The 20,905-nt window shown below is 39.2% G+C and overlaps 1 protein-coding gene across 7 annotated transcripts in view; it reads right to left on the bottom strand.

Moving 5' to 3' along the window:
- Positions 1–20,905, bottom strand: part of CDH20 (cadherin 20) — a 308,871-nt gene that overhangs the window by 41,269 nt on the left and 246,697 nt on the right. For 2 of the 7 annotated variants that reach the window (XM_048939688.1, XM_048939689.1), the window contains exon 2: positions 8,891–9,026. The exons of the other annotated variants lie outside the window; for them this stretch is intronic. The gene's annotated coding sequence lies outside the window, so the exon portion shown is untranslated. The remainder of the gene's footprint in view (positions 1–8,890; positions 9,027–20,905) is intronic. 7 annotated transcript variants of the gene reach the window in all.

Here is a 20,905-nt window from a genome sequence, read left to right as displayed (position 1 = left end):
AAGAAAAATCTATTGATTTTTGTCAAAGACTGAGAGGTTTGGGTGAGAATGGCAGAATTTCCTACATTTTCAAAAGGGAAGAAGGAGAAGGATAGGTCAGGTGCAATGTGAAGAGATGATGCCTGTTAGCTAGTGTAGAGAAGAAGAGATGGTAATGCTGGGTGAGTCTGCCCTCTCTTCTGAATATTGCATTGCCCACCGAATCTCTGCAAGCTATGAGGCCAGCAGGGACGTCGCTTAGGGGTATGACTTGGTGCTCTAGCCAGTGGAGTACTTATAGCCAGAGTAGGACCTACTCACAACCGTTACAATCGTCTTTGACAAAAAAAATCAAAAGTCCATTCCTTCTTTCTTTCTTTTATTTTCATTTACTTCCTTCTACCCCTGTCTCTCCTTTTCCAGGTCCTGAGTGGATTCTAACCTGATCTCTCATTCCCCTGCAATGGGCTAAAACCCATTCCTACTGCACGCCTAGAATGCATTTTGAACCTGAAGTGTCCCTGCCTGTGTTACACGGTGGCTGTGGTAGCAAATCATTTCCTTAAGCAACTAAACATTGCACTTTGGGTATGCAAGTCCTCTGAATATGGCAGATTTCCAAGTAGCAATGAAAACTGGACTCTTTCTTATCCTGGAGCTGCTGGATAAATGATAAGGCTCACTGATACCCACTAAGTGCTGTAGATGGAAAAAAGCATTATCTCCTATATGGAGACAGATAAGAGAAGCAACTGTCTGTCTGAAAGCAGATAGAGGTCTTTCAGGTATGTATTTTTACTCATGCATGATGATTGAAAGTAATGATAGGTCAGAGCCAATGTGCTGTCACTGGTGAAGACAACTTCTTAGTTTCATTACGACCATGTTCCTTGTTAGCTTGGTATTTCATACAGCATTTTGACACATTAAAACTAGACCAAAACATCTCACATCCAAGAGTAGCTGCTGAGGACAAAGAATTGAATGGGGTATTTTTATTTCCAGACAGAAAACAATATTTCTCAAAATAAGCGTATATACTCACTGCACTTTTTTTTTTTTTTTTTAAACTTGAAATTGTTTCTGTATTCATTTAGAAAGAAGCTTCAGAATAGCTGCACGTGCTGTAAGAGGTGAACATTTTTCCTCTAATTCATATTTCTTGAGTATGACATTGTTTCAGCTGTTCAACACTGGCATCGGTACTTTTTCTTGACTTCACAGATTTCCCTGTCTGAACATGAAGACATGCTACAAACCAAGAGGATGAACATTTCCACGCCAACTTTTAGCTGCTGTATATGAAATGAAACCAGCAAAAGAAACAGAAGACTTACAGCTTTTTTCTATCTGAACTGTTAGTGCTATCTTGTTCTTATCACAGCTTCAGAGTGTTTCTAGAAATATAGAATATGTGTGCCTGGCCTTCACAGGACACTTTCAGGCTGAAAGAATTAAGAAGGAATAAAGATCTGCTGACCTCATTTGCCACACATCTGTTTAAATATGGTAAGAATAATAAAATCTGAAAAACAACCTCATATACTTTGCATGCAAATTCTGGATTTTGGTATTCAAAATCAATTGTTGCAGTCTCCACAGGGAGTGTATGAGAGGTATTAACTAACTGACCCGTGAAAATGTGACATGCACAAAGAGTACCTCTTAAGAAGATGATTCCATTATCTACTTTCTGTCTTATTCATAATCCACTGCTGGGAGATGTTCCCAGGTTTCCCAGCCCCCTCCTCTGTCAGAAGCTGAGTATTCTAGATGGATTAGTTCCTCTGTCTGGGTTTCTTAATGGTTAAGATCTAATATTTAATAGAATATAAGATTTCCTAGGCTTTGTCATGATTGCAAACTCTTGCCTTGGCAGTTTGTTACAGGCGAGTCTTTCAGAGGAGTCTCCAAAAACCAGTGATCCAACTGTCTTAAAATTCAACACCAAACAGTAATAGCAAATTTTGTAAGAGCTAAGGTATTCTTGGCCATAACACTTATCCTTCTATCATCTGATGTAATCGAGCTGTTGTCCTTCTCAGGATTTTTCATATCTGAAATCTAGATCTAGATTCCCAAATAAATTTGTTTACACAATGATATAATCTGTCGCTCCATCAATATCATAAAATGCAGAGATCCCAAGGACTGCTACATTTCTGTCTACTCCATAGGAATTAGCAAGTACAATAGGGAAGAGAACTCCAATTAATGGCCCCACCAAGGAAAGGTTGAGAAGTTAATCTCTTTGGTCAAGTGATCACTTTGCTCTCCCACAGTAGTAATGGGTGTTGAACTGGTATGCCAAGGCAGCTAGAAGAAGCCCAGATTATTGTGTACAGCAAGAAGGAGTTAGAGGGAAAAGATACAGCCATAATAAACCAGGTTTTGTTGTTGCCTTGCTCTTGACATATTTGTAAATAGCCACAAAGGACAGTTTTATCCATAGAAATTCCAAGGACCATCCCACTGCCTGCAGTCTAATGGTGCACACCAGTGCAAACTCTGAGTATGGACCTGAAAGTAGGCTATGGTTTCCATTTGCTATTCTTCACTGGTGGTCACTAGCAGGTCACTTTGGTCCCCTTTAATATCTAAGCATAATATCTTCTTTTTAAATACAGAGACATCAGCCTGGATATGAAGAATTGTTGATCCTGGCCACAGCACATAAACACAGAAAGACTCTTCTGCCAACAACTGCATGGAAATATCAAGGCCCATTTCTCCCACCATGGGCAGTTGCTTAATGTACTCTCCAAATAATTTAATGATTCTTTCTTAATTCTCAAGAATTCAGGCAAAGAATTGTTAATACGCAATCAAAGGAGAGCAAGAAAATGCAGAAAATGTATGAAAGAGAAGCAAATAAAATATATTGCAGAAGAACTTCTCAAATGAGATTACAGCTTTGTTTCTAGCTCATGTGTGCATTGCAGCAGTAGGCAGTTTTATTTATTTCTCTTCTAACTTATTTGTGGATCTTTTATTCAGTACTGCACTGTATTTTTTCTAGACATGAGGATATCCCTTCCAAACCAGACCTTTGCTCTGAATGTTGAGATTTTTGCCTTTGGAAATTGCCAATAACTGCTCGTTCCAAGTAGTTAAAGTTCCCCACAGTATTCTTTGGATGCAATAGCTCAGAAGGAAAGGAAATTCTGACAAAAGAAACTTGGCATCAGAATAGCTGTAATTAATAGAAGTAAAGAGGATTACAGCAAGAAGCTTGAGGGACAGCACTTCCCCAAGTGAAAATGGAGTAGGCTTCTAGTCTGGAACAAATGAAATACTAACTGCAGAAAGTGGAGAAAAGGAGGAAAAGTTGAATTTTTCTTACATACTGATTTATGAATTGCTGGGAAATTTTGAAACTTGAAAGACAAGTGCATGCAAACTTACAACAACTTGTCTGAAAGACAGACGCTCAAGAAAACTTTGCTTCCAGATGAAGATGAAACATCCATCCTTGATATCACTGTTTCTTCCTCTTTGTGGGTGAAATCTAATTAATTCAATATTTTGTATTTGAAATTTCAGACAGGGGAAGGAAGAAAAGTGGAAAATAAAGAGAAATGAGAATAAGCACCAGTGCTTTTAGAGGTCAATAGTATGATAGCCTGCTTGATACATCATCTTTAGTTAATAACGATGAAAAAGAAGGCTGTACTGTTATGAGGTGTTGTAAAAGGTGAGAATTCCTTTCTGACCCTTGTGAATGGTTTAGGCACTGAAGTGTGAGTTTTATTTTCTTCCTTTTGACTGAAGAATTATTTCTCTAGATATCTAGCAGTGTAAATATCACCTTCAATTTCTTCCAAATTATCCAACCATTATTCCATCTTTTCTTTTAAAGTTTGGGAGAAGCACAAAGAAAAATATATTTTTACCCCATCAGCAAAGCTCAGTCTTGGCCAAAGCCTGATCTAGTGCCCAGTGAAAAATTGATGGGACATCTAGATATTATGTTTGCTTCGTCTCAAGCTGCGTAACCTACATTTTTGAAATCTCTTGCCAAATCAATCAGTCCATACAGAATTTACCCCCAGGTACTTCATAAACTAGCTAGAGCAATAGTCAAAACATTAGTGATTATCTTCATAAGCTTATAGAAGACGAGTGAATTCCTAGGGGACTGAAAGAAAAAGAAGCATATCTACATTTAAAGTGAGGTGAGAGGAATGGGGTCGTTGGGGAGTAAATAGTGAATTATAGATCCTTCAGCTTACCTTCAGTATTTGGAAATTTACTGGAGCAATCAGCCAGCTTTTTAGTATCTTGAGGATAACAATTTGGTAAGGAACAGTGAATATGGATTTGTGAAGAACGCGTTGACGACAAGCAAACCGGATCTCCCTTGCTTTGATAAAATAACTAGCCTAGCAGATGCAAGATGAGAAAAACACAACACTTTTTGACTTTTGTAAGATATTTTACAAAGCTCTACAATTCACTGTCAAAAGTAAGATGGGGCAATATGGCCCAGGTAAAATAAGAGTAAGACAGACTGGAAAATAACTCAAAGAGTAGATACCATAGCTCAGTGTCTCAGCTAATGGGAGACAACACCAAATGACCACGCCAGACTTTGTTTCATGTCCAGGGCTATTCATTTATACCAAGTATTTATACTAACACCTTGGATGATGCAGTACAGTTGTAAAATGTGAGGACGACATCAGGCTGGGAGAGGCTGCAAGCACTTGCAAAGATGGGGTTAGAATTAGAAATGATCCTGATAAACTGAATAAAGTGAAAGAAATCAATATGAGAAAATTCAATAAGGGCAAACTGAAAACACAAGTCTTAGAATGGCTAAATCAAATGCCCAAGAATATGGAAGTAAATAATAGCCTAGGAATCAGCACTGTAAGAAAAGAGCTGACTACAAACTGAATAGGAGCCAGAGCTTCAATGCATAGGTTGTGGTAAAGGAGGAAAATGCTGCTCTGCACTGCACCAACTCTGCAGTGCACCAACTGGGGTGCACTAAACCTACTTTGAAGCAAGAGGAATTCAGGTTACAAGCAAACCAAACTTTTAGTATCAGGTGGGTGAAGTATTGGAAGAGACGACTGACAGAAACAGTGAAATCTGCACTTTTGTAGCTTTTCACATAAGGTTAGTGAGTAGGCTAATGGAAGTTGTTCTGGTGACTTTTGATCTTTTATCATAAGCAAAAGACAGAAGGAAGTTAGGAAAGTCCTATATTTCTGTGACCCCAAAACATAAAATCACATCTTATAGTGTAAAAAAAAAAAAAAAAAGCTTGAGTACTCATTTTGCTTTAGTCTTCTTCTTTGGGTCCTTTCACCCTTTTGCTTCCTCCTGTTACACTGAATCCACACGTGCTGTGAATTGCCTCTCCTGTGCAAGTGCTCAAATAAACCAGTTTATTAAGTGGTAGAAGCATGGCTGACACTTTTAAGCATATGTGAACATAACAAATAAACTTTAGGATGCTTAGTGCTTCTTGTGGCCATTAGAAAATATATGAAGAAAAAAATCCTCAATCGTCATGAGAAATTAGTCTTTCCAGGAAGGGAGATGACCAGAAGGTGCTTATCTGTGACTGCTGTGCTGTGGGGCTGTCTGGGAACAGTGAATTCACCCCAATGGCACTCTGCTCCCACTTCTGTAACAGCAGTGGGAGCATGACAGGTAGATCAGGCCCAGAGTCTTGTATGCCTAAATGTCATTTTTTAAAATTATCTCTGAGATTGTACCCTTAAACTCTGTATTTTTGTGTTATAGAGTATTCTGTAATCCCTACAACGGCATGAAGGCTGTAATTTTATTTCATAAAATGATCATCAAATGTTGTTGTATTGATTCAGAAGGGGCTTCTGTTTCTGTATATGTTAACTGAAGCTTTGTGAAAGCTCAAGTGGATATAAAAATGGTAACTAGGCAGAACTTCCCATAGCTTGTAAAAGACCAATCTTCCCCATTGCCTTTCAAATCCCTATATAAGAAAAACTACCCACGCACTTTTCTTACTGATTCCTATCTCAGAATACAGTTTCACAGTCAAAAGTATTCAAGTGAAAATAATTAACTGATCCTTCCTGGTAAGTACAAACACATTTCCAGTAAAACAAAGCGTCTCCATCATAACTTGTTCAACATCATGGGACACAGTAAGTAATGCACATTTTGCATTAGTTCAGGCACAGAAGACCAGAGCTACCTCTGCCTTTTAAAAATGATCAGAACTTACCGTAATAGTATATGTTCTTTCTCACCTGCTATAAGCTCACTTTTCTGTTTGTCTAAATTCACTTACAGCTGGCATTGATTCACTTCTGGCCTATGCAGTCTTACTTAGCAACACTCTACATTATTGCATTCAACCTTGGATGTGCGTATTTCAAAAGCAAGAAAAGTACTTTTCCTTGCATAAGACTATATTTTCTCTAAAAGACTCTGGCCTAGCCTCTAGATTTGTACAGACTTTGCATAGAACAAATCTCAGTTGCTTTACTCATTTGCACCCTTCAGCATACACAGGTGAATGGAAACATGAAGATATGACCTGAGGTTCTGCAACAGGCACAGAAAAGAATTACAGTTCCTAACCGTACACTTTGTAGGCAGCTTTGACATTCAGATGGCAGAGTTAAATGTTTATATTCTATCATTTGTGCCCATTAGCCTATTAATTGTCTCATTAGCAACAATGAATAACTGTGGGCACAAAATAGGTCTAAAGAAATGAAAATTTTATTCAGGTGCTATTTATATTACTGTGACATAATTTGGAATGGAAGCGCAATATAAATTCACAGTATTACCTGTCAAAAATCTATCACATCTTCTCCAGCCACTAAAACATCTTCCCTCCAAGAAATACTTTTCCTGCCAATCACATGATAATAAGCAAAATAGAGCTTAAATGAAATTTTCTGCTTTTTAACGTCAGAATGATCTCCACTTGCATAACAGGAGGGGATTGGATTTCTTAATCAATATTTCATTCACCTAAAATAAAAGAGTATAATATAATAAAATAAAATATACTATAAAGTAATATAATGCAAAATAATATGACATATATGGAATGCATGGGGTTCATTTCCCTTAGAAGATATGACAAGCTCATGCATATGCATGCAGTTTTGTGATCCTAGGAAGGCAAACCCAACTCATACGCAACTCACATCCATAGCTACTTGCACAGTTCCAAGTCACTTTTAAGTCCAGGGTTTGAGTCACACTGAAGTAATTATCAGATTTGATTAGATCTGTTGCTGCTAATTTCTAGGTAAATATTGAAGTAATAAACCAGTGAATGTGGCCGGCTTTCGAAGCCACAGTGAAAAGTTACATTTTTAGGAACATATAAATAGGAGAGAGCTATCTTGCAAAACCCGAATAGGGAAAGCATTGCAGGCTGCTGGAGTGATGTGGAGACATGACAGTCTGAGCTGTCCTATTTCTGCACAGAAACAGCTTCAAGCAAAACTGCTCAAAGCTGGAACAGGGTTTTCTGCTTGTTCCTTGCTGTGTCTATGGCACCCTCTATGCTCCCTGCAACTTCCACCTGCCTTAGGGGACAGAGGCTCCCAGAAGAACCCCTTCCACGGCCATTTTGATGAGGAACTCTCTTGGGCAGAGAGCAGGAACCCTGCTGTGGAGGTCTCAGGGTCCCCCTGTGACAGCAACACCACAACACGTGAGGCAGGGAGTTGGCGAGGCAGCTGGAGAGTTGGCCTTGACTAAGCAGAACTATTACTGCTTCTTTTCCTGTACCACATGAGGGAAGAGGAAAGTGCAAATTTCCTTGTGTGAAGGAATCCTGCTGTTCTGCTTGTGAAGGTTTTCACCTGTTGCTGCAACTTTCCTTAAAAGACACAGGAAACTTTCTCTGATGACAGTCCCCAAACTCCACTAATTTCGGTCAGTGCAGTCTGTAGCCGTAGTCACTAACCATTTTGCTATGAAGGAAAATTGAATAAACTACAAGAAATGTGAACAGTGATTTGGAAAGAAATATGTCAACGATGATAAAACTTCTGATTTCTGGTTTAACATTCATTCAGTATTTCAGGAGTAGCTGCAGCGCCTGTCCAATGCTATTAATTAGCACAACTGAACTTCATTCACTGTAACCATTCTTTTCAAACACATATATTGTTATTTATTCCCTATTTTGTTTTCCCACAAGGCACATTTCAAAACAGCATGTGCTGTTTCTGATGCAATACCATATCAATCTGATTACATCGTACATAATGAAATATGCCCTAAGATAGAGCACTGCAAGATATTTATTTAGAAGGACACCTTTGATGTCATGTGAACTAAGGAAATCTTTAAATTCTACTGCAATAAAAGTGAAATTTGGTGTCACTGTAATCAATCTTGATCCACTGCACAAGTCAGAGCTCTCAACAAGTGCAATTCTAATCTACTTCCAAACACAAGCTTCCAAGTAGACAGCCAAGACAGGCGGATTAGCTCTTTGAACAGGAATTTTCTGTGAGTACAAATAGAAACGTATGGCTCTAATGCCTATTTAACAAATCAACTTTTCAATTAGAAGAGTTTTACAACTTCTTTAAGAATAACATGCCCATGTCACTGTCACCGTCACTCTTAAGGAATGCATGGGTTTAAAATTAGAGCCTCCTTGAACAGAATTTTGAGGAGCAAATAATGGAAGTATTCCTAAGCTCTTCATATGGATACCAATGACTGCAACAGACAGCTACTTAATATTTCTCAAGAACTGTTTTAGACAACTTGTCTAGATCCTGGAGAACACAGCAGATGCATTTGTTTCTTACCAACACAAAAATACAACGCTGCTTGGAACTTCCCTGTTTTCAAGCAATCCACCATATTCAACAAGAAGCTATAAAGAAAACAGGTAACAGCAAAAAGAAACAGTGGTGTTACAACATACCTTTCACTACGTTTGCACTTCTCTGCACTCCTGTCATTTGCTACAGCAGCTCAGCTTATCACTGCCTTTCCCTCGTACACTCCTGGGCAGCACAACAGGCACTTCGGCAGCTTTGTTCTCTTTAACACAATCGGCTCTAAAGAAAAAGTTTCATTTGCATTATAGCGTGTGGTAGTTTTCAAGGAAAAAATAGACATCACCCCAAACCAATCAGAATATTCTTTGTCCGAAGAACTAGCCTCTTTCTCAACTGATGCACTAGTATGTGAATGAGACCAGTAATCCATGAGGTGAGGTATACAGAAGCCATTCATTCAAAAAGATGCCGAGAGAACATAAGCTACGTGGGTGGATGGTGGGAACAATAGCAAACATTTCATGTTGAGGTGGCTGGGAATGAATAATGCATGTGTTGGGGAAACAGTTGCCCCATTCTGGTGTGGGGAAGATGGAAAGCGTGGGTGTGGGAGGTAATTTCCTGATCAAGTTAGCATTTCCAATTAAAATCATCATCTGCCTAGACCCAGAAGACGCAGCATGACGATGAAACAATGCATATATATCCAATGGGGAACCAATTACTGCTATATGGACCCACAAAGAAAGCTGCTCAGATGCAAAAATAATATTTTATGTAGGCAGGCAGGCAGACATACAAAAATGAAACCAAAAGACCAAGAGAAATGTTAACAGACTACGTGCTCTTTTGATCTATATTGTTTAGATATGCCATATAAATGAATGCTTCATCTCAGCTGAACCATCCTTTCAAATTATTGTTAATTAAGTAATAATCCCTGAGAAATCTGTCATTACCAACAGTTAGGAACTGGTTTATTATGTTTGCCCTAGGCTATTAATGCTCAGACACAATGGCCACTAATTGCAGTAAGAACTAATTTCCCTAGAAAGACACATGCATCTTTTAACTATCTGGCAGCATATTTTTGTTCTAAAACTTTACTTTTAACTTGTGTAACTAAAGCATTGATCAGCCAGAAATTCTTTAATCATTCCTCAAAGAAATCACCATTAACAAAAAGAAGGCAGATATTCATTAGTGTTGTATGTTCTTAAATTTCTCTTGCAGACAACAACAACGACAGGGGTTATAATCCCTATAGACAATACATCAGCTCCAAATCCAGCAATGCCAGCAAAAGCATTTTCAATCAATGCAATGAGCTTTGGATCAGTCCCAATAATTCCTTTAAAAATAAGGGGGAGGGGGGGAAAGGGGGAGTGCCTGTTATTTCTTAGGTTCACATTATAGCTCTTCTTCTGTAACAAATTATTAAAACAATAAGAAATTCCTGGGAAGTCAATGACCAAACTATGACATTTAATTCTGTCAGCTGTTTTCAGAGTAGACAAGCCAGCCAGCCATAAGAATTACCATTAAGTATTGTTAAAGGGATAAATTGACAAAATTAATCCAGAGGCAGGGAAAAATCTGGAATTTAAAGTGATTTGCTCAACAAACACTTCTTTCCTCTTCTCAGGAGCAGAGTGTAAGGAAAAAGCTGCCATTGTCATTGCATTTTAATGGCACCCACATCACAATTTTAAAAGAACTGCCATTTCAGCTATTTCTTAAATAACCTCTTTTTCCCTCCATAATCATGTAATATATTTCTTTCACCTTTTGACTAGTACGTTGATTTTTTTTTTTTCTTTTTTAAATAAACTTACACATTCATTTTGCAGGAAATTGTATTTTAAAATGCCTCTCAAAGGTTTTTTTTTATCCTAACACTTTCATTTGGGTTGAATTAATGCTGAATCCTGATTTGCAAAAATAGAGGAAGAAGAAGAGAGGGAGAGAAAGAGAGAGAAAAAAGAAGCTTAGCTGGTATCTCAGCTCCAAAACACACATCTCCAATTCATGTTTCAAAATCAATCTTACTGTAACCTTTATCTGTACTAATAGCATTATTCTGATACTTCTGAAACACAAACAGTATCAGTGTAGTTATCTACTGGACTGGATAGTCAAATCAGTTTTCTCCCCCTTTCTTCCCCTGTTCACATTTTGTTCTCGAGCCTTCAATGCCAGCTCTCACTTTATAGTTTTTATCCTTTTTCTTTTATTCTTTTTTTCTAAATTCTTTTTTTTTTTTTTTTTTTAATATGTTCTTCTCTCTCTTTTTTCCCCATTAAGATTCGAATAGGCCAGTACCTGAGCCTGTATGTCTAACATAAGTGAATAGACTTGCAGAAAAGCAGGGTCTCCTTTTGTCTGGGCCCATATGGCTGTAAGTCATTCTGTACCGATAGGCAAGGGCTTCTCTCTCTGTGGGAGATTTCCAATAATTGCCAGAACAAATTAAACTGGGGCTTATCTATCCCTCTCTCCTTTCCAGCTTGAAAATGGAGGGAACTGAGGAACAAGACCAATTTTAACAGGTGACAATGCAGCGTAGCAATAGATTGGATACAGCTTGTGTGAAGTCGTGTTGCAGCCAGCAGTGGCAGGACACTGCTTTGAGGAGTGGAGTGGTGGGTGATGTGCACCATGGACCCAGCCAATCCTTCTGATCTGACAAATAAAAAATGAAGTGGAGATTATGAGCAGTCCATATAATCCCCATTGTGTCAGGCAGAATTAAGAAAGGGAGCATTTCTGGTCATATCTATGTGGACTGGGCTGCCCAAAAAAAGCAGAATGGAATGTTGTGTATAAAAAGGACAGACATGGAATATCTTGGGAAAAAAAAAGACAAGAAGTGCAGAAGAAGTTCTCTGATATTCCCTCTCACACTCCCTACACCATCTCTCCCAGCATGCCCACCATATGCCTTAGTCTATGGACAAGTGTTATGAAGTGCAGAATTAACTCTTACAGAGAAGTAAAGTAATGAGGAGGGTTCTGTTTTGCCTCTGTGGTGAGCATTTGGTTGTCTGGGGCTGAAAAGAGTGTTTTAAGAGATAATATAGTTATCAGACACATATTTTCTATAGCAATGAGCTGTCATCTTCTTTTGCAGATGAGATAAAGGGAGTTCAAAGTGCTTTCTTCAGGCAAAGATACACTCAAAGCCATGCAGTGGAAATGAATTCTTTGTCAGCGTCTGACAGAGAGAGATGTGAAACATCAGATTTGAAAGGGACCTTTAATTTTTGGGGCTGATGAATGCCAGTGAGAAGTATTAGGTTCTTCCCTTGACCGACATGATTACTGCTATCACATGAGAGTATGTCAGACACTTTTCAGCATACTGCTGTCTGTCAAGCACTGAAAAACCATCATTCACTGTAAGCTAACTTCTCAACAATCACATTCCCTCAGTCAGGATGTCCAATTCTCATAGTCAATGAGAAATTAATGTGGAAAAAAAAAATTCAGCAGTAGTCAATATTACGTTTGCTTCTGTTTTTCTCTCTGTACTATTCGGCAACTATTCATGCAGAGAAGCTTCCTGTGTGTCCTCAATCACTGACATTCTGATGGGTGGCTGTGTCAGGGTGGAAGTTAAGCTGAAACAGAAGGGGCAAACACTAGGACCGATAGGACCTGAAGGCAATAAGGAAATGGAATAAATTGAAGGTTGGTGTGGTGCAGAAAAAGTGACTGAAGGGTCAGTGTGGAAAGAGATGCGACAGGATAATTTGATGAGCAGAAGGAAGGTTCTCTTATGAGAGCAAAGAGAGAGACACTGCATTGTAAAGCCTCTACATCACCCATAGCAGATTTGGAAGATGTGGTTATATGAGCAGGTGAAACTGCAGTCCTTTAACCCAGTCTTTTCTCAGGCAGCTCCTAACTGTCCAACATTTTCTGGGTTTAAGATTCGCCACTCTCTCATATGATCTGCCAAACTGCTGACCATTTGCTGCTCATGAAACACGGATTCTGAATATAAAATACAAAAAAAAATTCTGAAGCAGCTTGTAATAGGGCATGCAAAAACAATGGCCTCTGTGACTCAGTTCCTCATTTACATAGTGGGAATAACGTGGCATCAGTATCTCATTTCACTTAAGCAATGAGAAGATACCAAAATCACTAGTCATTTTTGCAAAACAGGGAGTAGCAGAGAATTTGAAATCACACTGTCCTTGTTTTATCAGTATCCCACATCATGGCACCATGCAGTAGGCTGTCTGATGCTTAAGCTGGTGCTGGGTGCATTCCTCATTTACTACTTCTAGCAGACTCAGCTATTTCAAGTGAGTTCTGGCTCTGGGAGATGTGATCTCCCAATTCCAGGTGAGTGCAAGCTCTCTTGTCTTTTACAGGAGGCCAGCTGTGGAGGGCCTGCCGATAAAGACTCAGACTGACTCTCTTTCTGTCTCCTCTGATTCCTCTTTGGTTCATTTGATTTATTATTCTCAATTATTCTGTATTATCTCACATTCTGTTTAATAAATTAGTTTCTCCTATCTCAATTGAGTTTCTTTCTCTTCCTTCCCCCCAACTCCCAAGGGGGTGAAGGGGTGCCGCATGATTAACTCTTCAAACTGTGACACAGTTACATACTTATACCTATAGTTGAATGAAATGGCTAAATACACAGAAGATGAATTGGACCAACTCAAGAACCATATCACATTTACTGAGATTATTATGACATAAAATTTTCATTTGCATTATTTCTTTGGGGGGAACAAAGAATTGAAGGGTCTGTAGAGATATGGAGATTTTATGGACTTTGAAGACCATTTACAATTGCAACTAATTGCAGCATGGCACAAGTTACAATGCTGATGTGAGGCCAAATCCATTTATACTCTTTACAGATTCTCTTCAGAATCATGGCCAGGGAAGCGTTGGAGTAGCCAGCCTCAGAAGTACATAAAAGATGTGTGGACATGGTGCTCAGGGACATGGCTTAATGGTGGACCTGGTAGTGTTAGGTTAATGGTTTAATCTGGTGATTTTAAAGGTCTGAAATGATTCTATAATTCTATGATATTTGGCATAGAACTCTGGACAAGAGTTAGACTAGAACAGGAAAGCGCTAAAATTTTGCTGATGTCTTTTATACAGATGAGTTCACTCTAGCATCACATACCAAAAGCAAAAACATAATAACAAAAGGGAAATCATGAAAAATCAGAGGCACTGAAGAAAAGTAAAATGCGAAGTCACATTTTCAGTTTGTAACGTCAATCCAGAGAATGGCTTTTTGACCTTAATAACTTCTCCAACTTATCTCAGATAAGCAATTTTGTTTCTTAAACAGCCCATAAACTGAACTAATTACTTTAAAAGACGTTGTAATTTTAGATCATTTTTAAAGATCTCTGGAGGAAGCTATGGAAAATACTTAACAGCTTCATTTTCCATTAGATTCTCCATTAAAAAAAAAAAAAAAAAAAGTGGAAGTTTTACAGCCTGATTTTCATTTCTAAAAACTATGAACAGTCAGCAAAACTGGAACGACAAATCCATTCTGAATTGATTTTTTAATAGTCATAAGCCCATGAATTCAACTATTTCAGAAGCACGCACCTGAGAGACTGCACTGTTTTAGCCCCATACATTCTTGTTTCCAGCTATTCTTTTTAATCAAGGCAGATAATGGCAAGTCACCATCCAGTGGGCAAATGCTTACATTGGAAAGGGGTGTTTTTAGAACCCTATGTAAAGTAGCTTTTGCTTCCCTCTTGAAAACACAGCAAAGTCAATAAAACACACATTCCTGCAAAGAAAATAAGAACTGAGGCTTTAGGATCAATTTCAGACATTATTTATATTCAGGAAATCTTCCTTACTTAGGAGGAGTCAGTGAAGGAGTTTTAATGTCTATAAAATGGGCTAGATTGTCATTGGCTTTAATTAGCGCCACGCTCAAGAAATCTGAATATAGGATGAATGTGACCTTCCTCTTTATAAATAGGGAAATGCATTCATAGCAAGTAATTTTTTTTGCAGAAAAATAAAGATCTGAAAGTAATTGCATGCCAGAGTGAAGTTGGGATTGACCTCTGAAGTCAATATACAGTGAAGAATGGGCAGTGCTTCCTGAGGAATGGACATCCATTCACCTGCCCAGGACAGACCTCTTGCCAAAGCCTCTGGAGCTCTGACTTTGCTTATCATGGCACTCAACCTGCTTGGCCTGCTGTTCCAAATGGGAGCAAAATCAGTGACTTCAAAAAGCACAAGATCTCTTGTCAGCTGGCTACGGCGACAAGGCTGGAGTGAACAAAACTCTCTAGAGCCAGCCACGTTTATCTTGCAGAACTGAAGTCTGTTAGTCCTTTATCACCTTCCTGTGGCTGTCAAAGGCTTCTAAGGTAGCCAGGACTCCATTACAGCATGTTGGATGCTCATTGGCTGCAGCTTGACCCTTGCATCCTAGGTGGGGCCCAAGGACCATCATGTCACTACTCTGCCAACTGCTCTGCAACTGCAACATCAGTCCTTTCAATTGGCCTCGATTACAAACGGATCCAAAATAGCTTTTCCCTCTGCAGTCCTAAATCACTTATTTTTGAACGCTGGACCAAAGAGGCTTGGCTTTTTTTTTTGATCAGACAACCTAACGCCCTTTCCTGCCTATTGAGGACCTCCTGTCTTGCTGCTCACTGCGCTAGGGCAGAAGTGGCACCTTGGCAGTCTCGTGTCTGCTGACCTCATGCTCAGAGGACAGAGTTCTCTGAAGGCCACTGCAGCCACTCACGTTTCTTCTTCATACATTCATAACAATTTTTTTTTTTTTTTTGATTCAGCAAACCTAAATGTCCAAATAGAAACAGGACCCTGCCTATGTGTATCCTGTTGCAGCTTCTAAGCACTCATGGCACTCCATATTATGATTCCTGGCTTTTTTAAAGCTAAGGAAGGTCTGGGAAATGTCATGAGCAGGAAACCTCTAAGAAACTAAGCTTCATCACTAGATGCTAAGCTCCATCACTAGATGCTTACTTCCTGCTAGTATTTTCTGCCTAGCTAAATTCTCTGTTGTTTCCTCTGTGTGTAGAAGTCATCTTCAGTTCCTGGACCATTTGAGAGCAATCACTCCTTAACTGCAGCTCTATCTTATTCCATCTTATTGATCTGGAGAAAATTCAATGATTGTAGCCCATAAAAAATCCATAAAGATGAAAGGTGTTATAACTGTATGTTAATTATTCATCACTAATGTTACACATACTAATGTTTTCCTCAAACGATAACGCACCCACCTGAGCTGTAAATGTGTTGTCAAAGAGCTGTAGTTTTTGTTTGTTTGTTTAATTCAAACTTGGCCAAGACCTTTGCCAGAGGTAGAAATCAAGGTTCTGTGATTATAAAATCCCTTCCTCATCTAGGAATGAATTTAGAGAAGAAAAAAAGACCCTGTTGATAGCTTCTAGAGCATCATGAAGCCCTTGCATCAGATCGAGCATGATTCAAAGCCACCACTACAGCACACATATGCTGTATATGCACAGCAAGGATGCTGAAATCTCTGCTGAGCACAGAACTGCTTTACACTGTCTGCAAAATTACCCTGTAGGCTGTCCAGCCTATTAACTACTGACGTCAACAAAAATAGCAACTGGAGATTCCTGTAGCTAAATATATTTTTGCCCTGTAAAGCTGTTTTGGGTTTAAACACAAAGATCTCTTCACAACCATGTGAAACAGCCAACTCCCAGCAGTAATGTTTAATGGCTCTGTTCAATGTAAACTGTGCACTTAGGAGTGATCATCGCATAATTATAGAAAAATGCATTAACAAATAAAGCTTTAAAGGAAAAAAAGCACTCAAAATCAGATAGTTAGCTGGAAATGAAGTTGTGAATCTCAGGTAAATTCAATGCAAACTGCAGTCACTCTAAATAGGAATAGCAATAAAGAAGCCTTGGTATTATATTGTTATGAATGAGACGGTGAGTGGTCTCCTGTTGCTTCACTTTTTCTAAATTCTGCCAACAGATGCTATTAAAAGGAAATAAGATTAAGCTGTAAAACAGAATCTTTTGCAAGGGTAACCACAACAGAGTAAATGATGCCTGTCTCCAGTTTTCTGAACAGGAGGCAGCAAGGAGCTTTCCACTCAGTGAAACTATACTCATGCTGGAATTTTCTCTCCTTGCAAGACTGAGAAAGAACAAGGATAAGTGAGACCATGGGCTACAGGCTGTGAGCATTGAGGTGAGGTATGGTGATGGATGTGATCCTGTCACAGATGAAACGTGTCTGTGAATGTGTATGCTTGTGTACATAGATGTACATGCACACTTTTAGTTAGCTTAACATAAGGTAAAACATTATATTTTGTACTTTAACCACTGCCCATAAAGGAGAGCTTAGAGGGGAACGGCAACTGGCCGCCGCTGGGAGAAAGGAGAAGGAGTCAGTGTTGGGACACTTGGGACAAGTTCTACCGTGGGGTCTGAATTGGCAAACACAGCTCCCCATCCCAGTCAGAGAGTGCATCCAGGGTGTGAACCCCATGCTGTGAACTCTCATCCAACTGAGAGCTGCCAAGTACTAGTTTCTAGAGAGCAGAAAACAGCAGTTTCCAAAATATGCATGGTTTGAAAGGCAGAGCAGAAAGCTGCTGCAGATGAGCTGGGAGACACTAGCTAGGTGACCCAGTATAAATCCAACTTTGCTGGCATTTCCTTTTTCCCTGGACTGGAAATCACAATGAAGACTGCAAGCAGCAGATAAGCATAGTAAGTTCAAAACTGTTTTATGTTTTGGATGTGGCACTGCATTAACATGATGAAAATCAGAGGAGCTCATGCTCAATTATTTAGATTTGTCTCATCTGTCCAGACTGAAGAACTATATCAGGTCACAGAGCAGTTATCTCGGTCTTTTATGTCAACAGATGACAAGATTTTTGTTACATAGGAAAACTGGAGATACGTACATCTTCTGGGGTTTGATCACTACACAGCCTGGCTGCACGCCTCAGCAACACATGAAATATGCAGCCCATGTCAGCTTCTCAACAGGCACATCCCTGGCAGTTCTTGTGAGCTCCGGTCTCAGCAGGAGATAAGATGCTATGCATCATTAAATCAGCACCAATCAACCACCTATTACTGGTGCAGGAGAAAGGCTCATTCAACAAGTGTTCCCAGTGAGGAATAATCACTAATAATGAACACTGCATGAATTTCAACAATATCTGTTGAAACATAAGCCAGAAGACCACAAAAACATCTTTGGTACTACTGAAGCTTGAGCACAAGCACTAGAATAACATGCCAAAAGCTGTTTGAAATTAGATATTTGGAATAATATTTATGTGCTTGTTTAAGGCTCCTGAGCTCTGACAGCTTTCAGAAAAAGCAGACAATGTGGCTGCAAAAAAAATTATCATGTGCCTAGTAGGATAGGCAGTCTCCACTTAACATGACTGGAAAACACCAGTTTCTTACCATATGAAAGATATCATTTGGGATTAATTTTCAGTTGAAATAAGCACTTTCTTCCAGGCTTCCCATAAGAAATGAAGTTTTTTTTCCTTTCTTTTTTCTTCTTCTTTTCTTTACTGCTGGATATTATGTGGTGATTGGGATAAACAGAATGAGAGAAAAATAGGAGGTTAAACAATACCAAGTTTCTTAAGTTACGGAAGCACTAAGCACAACCTGTTCTGCATAGACAAAATGTTACTGGTCTGAACAGCTGCCCTTGTCTTTGACCAAGGCAGCTCTGGGCTAATCTCTGCTCTCCGGGAGTAGTTCTGCCTCATTATCATCTCACTTAGGCAGCATGTTGCATCTTGTCCTTAGGTATCTCCAAACCTCCCTTCAATTTTCACTCCAAGAAAGATTTTTTTTTTTTTTTTTTTTTTAAATAATAGAATGGAATCACAGAAGGCTCAGGTTGGAAGGGACGTCAAAGCCCACCAGTCTCAACCCTGTGCCATGGGCAGGACTGCCACCGCCATCTCAGCTGCCCAGGGTCCCATCCAACCTGGCCTTGAGTGCCTCCAGGGATGGGGCACCACAGCTTCTCTGGCCTCACTGTCCTCTGAGTGAAAGATTTCTCCCTAACATCTAACCTGAATTTCCTTTCTTTTAGTTTAAATCCATTCTCCCTTGTCCTATCACTATTAGACCCTGTTCTTGCACCTTCCAATGGACTTCTAAACACTTAGCACCACTTCAGTGCAAATAAATGTTCCTTTCTTTTGCATGTCAGGGTTCACTTGGCTCACACTGCAATGAGGATATTGACATCTGACTCTAAGGATGGCATGTAATATTTGCTGGCACCCATTATGCCCGTATGTAACCTCCTGAGATTTTGCAAATGTTCACAGAGCTCAGGGATGCACAGGACTTCTTTTGCTAGCAAGAGGGCAATCTCAGAAAACATCTGTGTAGCCTCACTTTTTTTTTTTTTTTTTTTTTTTTTTTTTTTTTTAAGTAGCTTTGCAGCTTAAAAATACAGCTGCAAATCAAATCAAACCATATTGCTGGAAATTATGTCACTTGTATCGTCAAACTTGAGAATAAAGGATTTTAGCTGGATTTCCCAAAGAAAAAGGTGTACAGTCATTTCTTATTACCTGTCAGTCCTCATCTAATACAATTGGAATCCATTTAGCCAATTTCAACTCTGTTTGACAGAGAACATGTTATAACAGATAAGGAAAAGGATTATATGTGATATACCCAAAGGACTTCTTTTTCTACAGCAACTTCATATATTAACTTCTCTACAAGTATATCTGCTTTTTTAATGTGCAACATACATGTTTGCTTGAGCAGTTGTGTAATGAATGTCAACTTTTTAATGTGTATTTACAGTTTAAAACACGCCCTGAGATCTTAATTTGGAATGAGAATGATAGTGTGCAATTAAAATCTGAAATGAAATATAGCAGGAACACTGTAGGTTGTACTGCACTTATTACCAGGAAAAGATGACATGCCTGAGATACAGTCTTGTCTACCATTGTGCGAGTGCAAGCTCTGCAGGGAAAGAACCGCTATTTGTTATGAGGTTACACACTGCCTGTCACGATGGTCACCTTGATCCTCTCTGCTAAGATAAGATAAAGCCAAGCAGTATCATTGGGGAGCTACTGCTTGATCTAGTGGGGGGGCAACCCTGTCCATAGCAGGGGGTTGGAACTAGATGGCCTTTGAGGTTCCTTCCAGCCCAAGCCATGCTATGATTCCATGATGACCATGCATGACAGCAGAGTATTTACTTGCTTTTAGAAGATGGCTGCAACGATGCATCTTCTTCAGGAAGCCCCCTGTGGTAAAAGTTAGTGACCTTTTAATGGTGACAGTTATATGAAATGGTTTGAATAATTACCTATGAAAAGATCCTTTTGTATATCTTTACAGACATCCTGCAATGAGATGCTCTTTTGTGGCATTTTCATTTCCATTCTAAACCACATTAATGATTCATTGAGTTGGAGAATCTGATGGAAAGGAAAAAAACAAAATAATGTGATGCTTCTAATGTTATCACTTGGAGGCTGTGCTGAGCAGCCTCTGTGGATGTGGTAGGTGGGATCCCTCCAATGCAGTAGGAAATGTGGGGAGCTCTACCTCACACCAGACCCTCTCACCCCCCCTGCAGTCATTCCCAGGCAGATGGTGGGGAAGACCACCTGAAACAGCTGCAAGCAGCAGTAAACAAGCTGCAAACAAACCTACCAAGGGAAATTCTCATTTGGTGGTGCTGGCTTTATCATCTGCATCGGAAAGTTTTAGAGTCACTGCTTCTGTTTAATTCAACATATACCATACCGCAATAGAAATCAAAATGGGGGATGAAAGAAGAGGTGAAAATTGGAGAACAGGAACTCATGTAACAGACAAAGCAGAGACCTGAAGGCCATAACGCAGATTTAAACAGTAGGGGTTTTATTTTGTTTGCTTTTATCTGTTTCCTTCCTCCCTCCCACCACAGATGTTCAAGGCAATATCTACAGAGTAAGAAATATCCTGCCTATACAGGAGAGGAATATAAGCTTAACTATATCTGTGTGCTTTTGCAGGAAATCACAGAAGTGATGGACCCGCTTGTATTAATCTCATCGAAATCTTCTGCATTATTATAATGCTCCAGGAAAGTTAAGCCCACATAGATCT

This window comes from Lagopus muta, chromosome 3 (assembly GCF_023343835.1).
Source record: "Lagopus muta isolate bLagMut1 chromosome 3, bLagMut1 primary, whole genome shotgun sequence".
NCBI classification, from domain to species: domain Eukaryota; kingdom Metazoa; phylum Chordata; class Aves; order Galliformes; family Phasianidae; genus Lagopus; species Lagopus muta.
This window is presented reverse-complemented; position numbering and strand designations above follow the sequence as displayed.